This window comes from Haliotis asinina, chromosome 12, assembly GCF_037392515.1.
Source record: "Haliotis asinina isolate JCU_RB_2024 chromosome 12, JCU_Hal_asi_v2, whole genome shotgun sequence".
NCBI classification, from domain to species: Eukaryota; Metazoa; Mollusca; class Gastropoda; order Lepetellida; family Haliotidae; genus Haliotis; species Haliotis asinina.
Window position 1 is genome coordinate 14,199,254 of NC_090291.1, and position 6,190 is coordinate 14,205,443.

Consider the following 6,190-nt stretch of genomic DNA (forward strand, 5'->3'; position numbering starts at 1 on the left):
CTTTGCTGGTATTTAATGTCCTGTGAGAGGACACCTCTACAGGAACATTTGCTAGAGACTTTGTTTTGAGCAGAATTTTGGATGGTATTTCTTTCCTGCATTCCATTAGCAGGGAACCAGATCTCAACTGTTTAATGTCTTTCACCTCCTTCAGTGCCTTCTGACACAACAAAGGGATTTAACTTGAGAGGGTCAGCTTCAGGGGGACACACATCACAATGAAACGAGGCCAGTTATCAGTGTTCTTGGAGGTTGTATGCGACTCATTATCTGAGGATAACGAATCATGTGATGTGATCGTTTCTTAAGTGGGGGTGCCATGGTAGAAAAATAAATGATTCACCCTCCACCCACCATGGAGTGTCAACAAGGAAGATGCCTCATGCCTGTGGATCTCCTGCAGACGGCACCAAGGATACTAGGAGGGTATACTCAAGCAGAAAATATCTTGAAAAGATATGTCCCACCAGATTGACCCAGAGCCACCGCCTTCTGGACAAAAGAGTCCAGGTAAAGCTCACAACATCATATATCGAAATCATTAAACGTTTTAGATGTGAAAAGGGGGTGGAGTCGCAATTATTTACAGAAATGTATTGAACATCCATGTGATTGAACACCCCAGGTTTGAGTGGAGGTCATTCGAGCTGATGGATGTACTTATTTCTCATAACCAAAGTGTTGTCAGGATGTTTTGTATATATAGACCTCCACCTTCGAAAGCAAACAAGCTCACATTTGATATGTTCATGGAAGAATTTTCTTCCATGATTAGAGACAATCTACAAAAATCCATTATCATTGTGGGTGATTTCAACATACATTTTGATTGTGGAGAAAAATCTGATGTCAAACAATTCAAGAAATTACTTGATGTGCATGGTTTAAGTCAGCATATTAAGGAAGCTACACACAGATCCGGCCATACGCTGGACTGGTTACTGTCACGAGAGGACAACAATCTGATAGCAAATATTTGTATGGATGATCTTCAGCTTTCAGATCACTTCCTTATAACTTTCAACATTAACATGTCGGTTCCTGAATGTGAGCGTACGACAGTTAAATGTAGAAACCTTAAAGCAATAGATAGATTGGCTTTCAGAGCAGATCTTTTGAGCTCAGGTTTATTGAACAATCCACCCTCTGATTTGGATGAACTCTGCGACATGTATCACAAAACTCTCTCAGACGTACTGAATGAACATGCACCACCAACCTTCAAAACTGTGAAGGTCAAATCATCCTTCCCATGGTATTCCAACATAATACATGCAGCCAAGAGGGAAAGACGTATTGCAAAGCGGAGTGGAGACAATCAAAATTAGAAGTTCACCGACAGATTTACAGATCCTGCAGAAACCGAGTTACACAACTCATCAGGAAATCAAAAACCGAGTACTGCTCGAGAACGATCGCTGGATTAGAAAGTAGATCTGGAGCTATGCACAAGTTTCTATCATCTCTTTTCGGTATGAAAAAGGATGTTTGTTTACCCAAATCAGAGAGCCTACCTGATCTTGCAAATAGTTTCAATCGGTATTTTGCCGAAAAAATATCTTACATACAAGATTGTGTTAGAAGTGAGATGAAGGACAATCAACACCTATCTACACGCCATTTTGATGGCCCTGTCATGGACTGTTTTCAGCCATTCACAGAAGTGGAAGTCTTGAAACTGATTAAGGATTGTAAGCCAACGACATGTGTCTTGGATCCTATGCCCACCAAACTGTTGTTGGAATTTCTTGATGTGCTCATTGTTCCAATAACTAAACTGGTAAATTTGAGTTTAACTTCAGGTGCGGTTCCTACATCCCTGAAGGAAGCAGTCATCAGACCATTGATCAAGAAAGCAGGATCTGATCCCAACGACTTGAAAAATTATCGTCCCGTCTCCAACTTACCCTTTCTATCCAAACTTGTGGAAAGGGCTGTGAAAGTGACTCAACTCTCATCTTACAGCGCATGGACTTATGGAAAAGTTCCAGTCTGCTTATAGACCACGTCATAGTACGGAAACGGCACTCATTCGTGTTATGAATGATTTGCTCTGCTCGGTTGACAGTGGAAAAATCGCCCTACTTGTACTACTTGACCTGTCAGCCGCTTTCGACACTCTTGACCACCATACACTTTTGAAACAACTTGAAATTTCATTTGGAGTTACTGGAGTGGCACTGTCCTGGTTTGTTTCTTACCTCAGTGATCGACAGCAGTCAGTTATCATAAACAATCATTCATCTAAGAAAACCCCATTATCCTGTGGAGTACCTCAAGGATCCGTTCTAGGACCAGTGTTGTTTACACTTTACACCAGAGATCTTGGAGATGTAATCAGCACACATGATGTGAGCCACCACTTCTACGCAGATGACACTCAGCTGTCTGATTCATGCTATCCCAACACTGCAGAACAAATGTGTGAGCGACTGTCAGAGTGTACTGGTGATGTAAAGACATGGATGACGACAAATTTGCTCAAACTGAATGAGGCGAAGACCGAGGCGTTGCTTGTCGGCACTAAGAAGAATCTTCGTCATGTGATGACCAACTCACTCACAGTTTGCAACATTGTCATTCCATTTTCAAAAACGGTTAAAAATCTTGGGCTTCATCTGGACTCTGATCTCTCTATGAAAGCTCATATAAACACAGTTTGCAAATCCTGTTACTTCCATTAACGAAACATTAGCAGCATTAGAAGCTCCCTTACTACACCAGCAGCTCAAGCCCTTGTGCGATCGCTTGTTCTTTCAAAGATTGACTACTGCAATAGCATATTTTATGGACTTTCTGAAAAACTTCTGTCAAAACTACAAAAAGTACAAAACTCTGCAGCACGACTTGTCTGCAAAGTTCCCACAAGGATCCATATAACACCTGTCCTGGAAACCCTGCACTGGCTACCAATTAGAGCCAGAGTTGAATTCAAGGTCCTGAGTCTTGCCTACCAGTGCTACCATCATACAGCTCCAGACTACCTTGTTGAGCTAGTCACCAAGTACAATCCTTCTAGAATGTTAAGATCAACAGACCAACACCTTCTCATTGTTCCCAGACAGAAATTACAGGCATTTGGATTTCGCTCATTCGGCTATGGTGCTCCACAGTCATGGAATCAACTCCCGATTGAACTCAAAATGTCTCCCTCCATTGACGCATTCAAAAGTTCACTGAAAACTTATCATTTCAGAAAATATTACAATGTATAGCTTAAAATTCCTCAGATTGTTTTTCACCATCGTTCCAGCATAACCTCTGCCTTGCTTTGTAAATATTTGCTTGGATTCATTCAATGTAGCGCTTTGAGCATGCTTTATGTGTGGAATTCAGCGCATTATATATATATATATACACACACACACACACACACACACACACACACACACACACACACACACACACACACACACACACACACACACACACACACACACACACACACACACACACATATATATATATATATATATATATATATATATATGAGCAAAAATCAAATTTGTGCATTGGCATAAAATCCATGCACAGGGCTTGGCATGACCAGTCGATTGGTTGAACCGGACCCATCCAACCACCCGTCTAGGTGAAGTCAGGGCCGAAGTGGTGTATTAAGCAACAGGAACACGGTTGCAGGCCCCTATTGTCCTCAACCACCAGGATCCCTTCCTCCACCGACACAGGGCTGCAACCCACGGCAAACGGGTTGGTGGACCAAATATGCCCCCGGGTCCACAACGGGGTGAACGGTTCTTAGCGTTACCCAGCACCCGCCGAGGTATCCGTTTACGGGTGCCGGAAGCAAATGTTAAAATCTGCCACATGCCTTTGTTGATTAGTGTTTCAAGTGTGAAAGTTAATTGATAAAGATCTAAGCGATTGTCATCTGCTCGTTAGGTGCGCTCTCATCCGGATTATACGGATTATCCTCTTCTAACTACTCATTGATCCTTCACTGACCTTGTAAACCTTCATCAACTGGCAAAGTGAAATTAGTTTCATGACGCCGACCTTTATTTGTCACTCAAATGTAGAGTTGGATCGAAAGGTCAGCGTTTTGAGCCTGAACCCACTGTGAGACATTCGACCAAGGTTAGCCACTGCAGGTTAAGCCTTTTTTTAAGGGTCGTAGCGTATGTCTACTTTGCGACACAATTTGAGATGTTTGAGCATTTGCTGAAATCCTCCAAAACATTTCAAACAATACCACATCAATGTGTCTCACATTGATACAAATGCCACTAATGTCACCAATTCATCAATTCCTCAAATCGTTCTAAAATCGATTAATACTATATCAGTGTACATGTATCTCACTTTAACTAATCTCAATAACTGAGCATTTTATTGACGCAGACTATGACTCATCTGAACTAAATGTTGTCAAAACACTAATCCTATTCAGCAACCCATGCTTGCCATAAAAGGTGACTATGTTTGTCGTAAGAGGCGGCTAACGGAATCGAGTGGTCAGGCTCATTGACTTGGTTGACACATGTCATCGGTTCCCAATTGCGCAGATCGATGCTCATGTTGTTGATCAATAGATTGTCTGGTCCAGACTCGATTATTTACAGACCGCCGCCATATAGCTAGAATATTGCTGAGTGCAGCGTAAAACTAAACTAACTCACTCACTCACTCCACCACAATCTCACTTCCGTGGAAGAAATCGTTATGTTACAAGTTGTGTTATGTAAGATAGATCGTTTTGGTCATCAGTTATTAATTACAACAAGCAAGTTGATTTGATTTTTTATTTACTCGATGAAAACAAATCTAAATCTTGGAAACGACTTAGGTGTCGAACTACCCGATTTAATACTGCAAGCTTCCACAGCGCTCACAAACAATCTGTGCACGTTGATACCATCACACGACACATTGGAGCAACGATTCGGCTTGTCTTTGTATATGTCGAGAAATCAGCAAATTGACGCTCTTCATACACTTGTTATGCACAACTATCTGAAAGTCCTTCCTCATTTAATGTCACCTCGCTGCAGTGCTCTGGAGTTACGTTATCTATCTGTGGTTTCTTTGGCGGGGCGAGAATGTAGCAGAATACTTGGTGTCAACGTTTAACCGCTCAGTTAAGAATGACTGTGGTGTTCCACTTGTGACAGACACGCAGGTAGTCTTATATAATGGTTAAAAAGATATTAAAAAAACCCAATTTATTCTTTAACTGCAGTTTCACCAGCGGGACAACGCCCAGTCAAACACTACAAAGTGCATATTGATTTTCTTGCATTTCTTCCACAAAATAGCGTCGACCTTAATGTGTGATTTTCCGTGAAAGTGATTGCCCTCATTATTTGACCCTGGAAATCGCGACCCTTCATTAAGGACAGTCCGCCACATTGTGTCCAAATGCAATTGCGACAAAATTTCGATTCGAGTTTTCGTTTGTTCTGAGTATTTTTCTAAAGTCGGATTGGATTTTTCATTTGGGGTCTGTACATAAAAGTGCCTTCTATCATCAACAAACAAAGGTAGATCAACATACTGGAGAACATGGGGACTCGCGGTTAATTTGCTACGTGCATGTCCCAAGCTGGATTTACATCGTCCTTTCAGCTGTATGTTATCATGGAGGAGGCAAGACTTTAATTTTTATGACATATTTATAGGCGACGGGATCGGGTGGTCAGGTTCGCTGACTGGGTTGACACATGTCATCGGTTCCCAGCTGCGCTGATCGATGCTCATGTTGTTGATAACTAGACCAAATCACTGGATTGTCTGGTTCAGACTCGATTATTTCCAGACCGCCGCCATATAGCTGGAATATAGCTGACTGCGGCGTAAACTTAAACTCACTCACTAAGTCACGGTGACGGAAATAATTAAGAGTCTACGGACACTGTATCCCATGGTGGAGGGAGTGAGCTGATATTTAACGTCACATCGGCAATATTGCAGTCATATTGTGACGAGAACCTATAAATTAATATTATACATACTAGTGAATGGTACAAATCCGTCTTCGAGGGACAGTAAAACGACTAGACTATAGATAATTCCAACTAGTACTTAAATGTAAAACAGATTAACTACAGAGGGCCCCATGTTGGATATCGACCCGGTACTCTTTAACCATCGATCCGCGAAAATATCTGAATTTCGCGGTTGAGTTATTCTTTTCTTTTTAAATTATATACAATTCAAATAGTGGCGGGTCAAG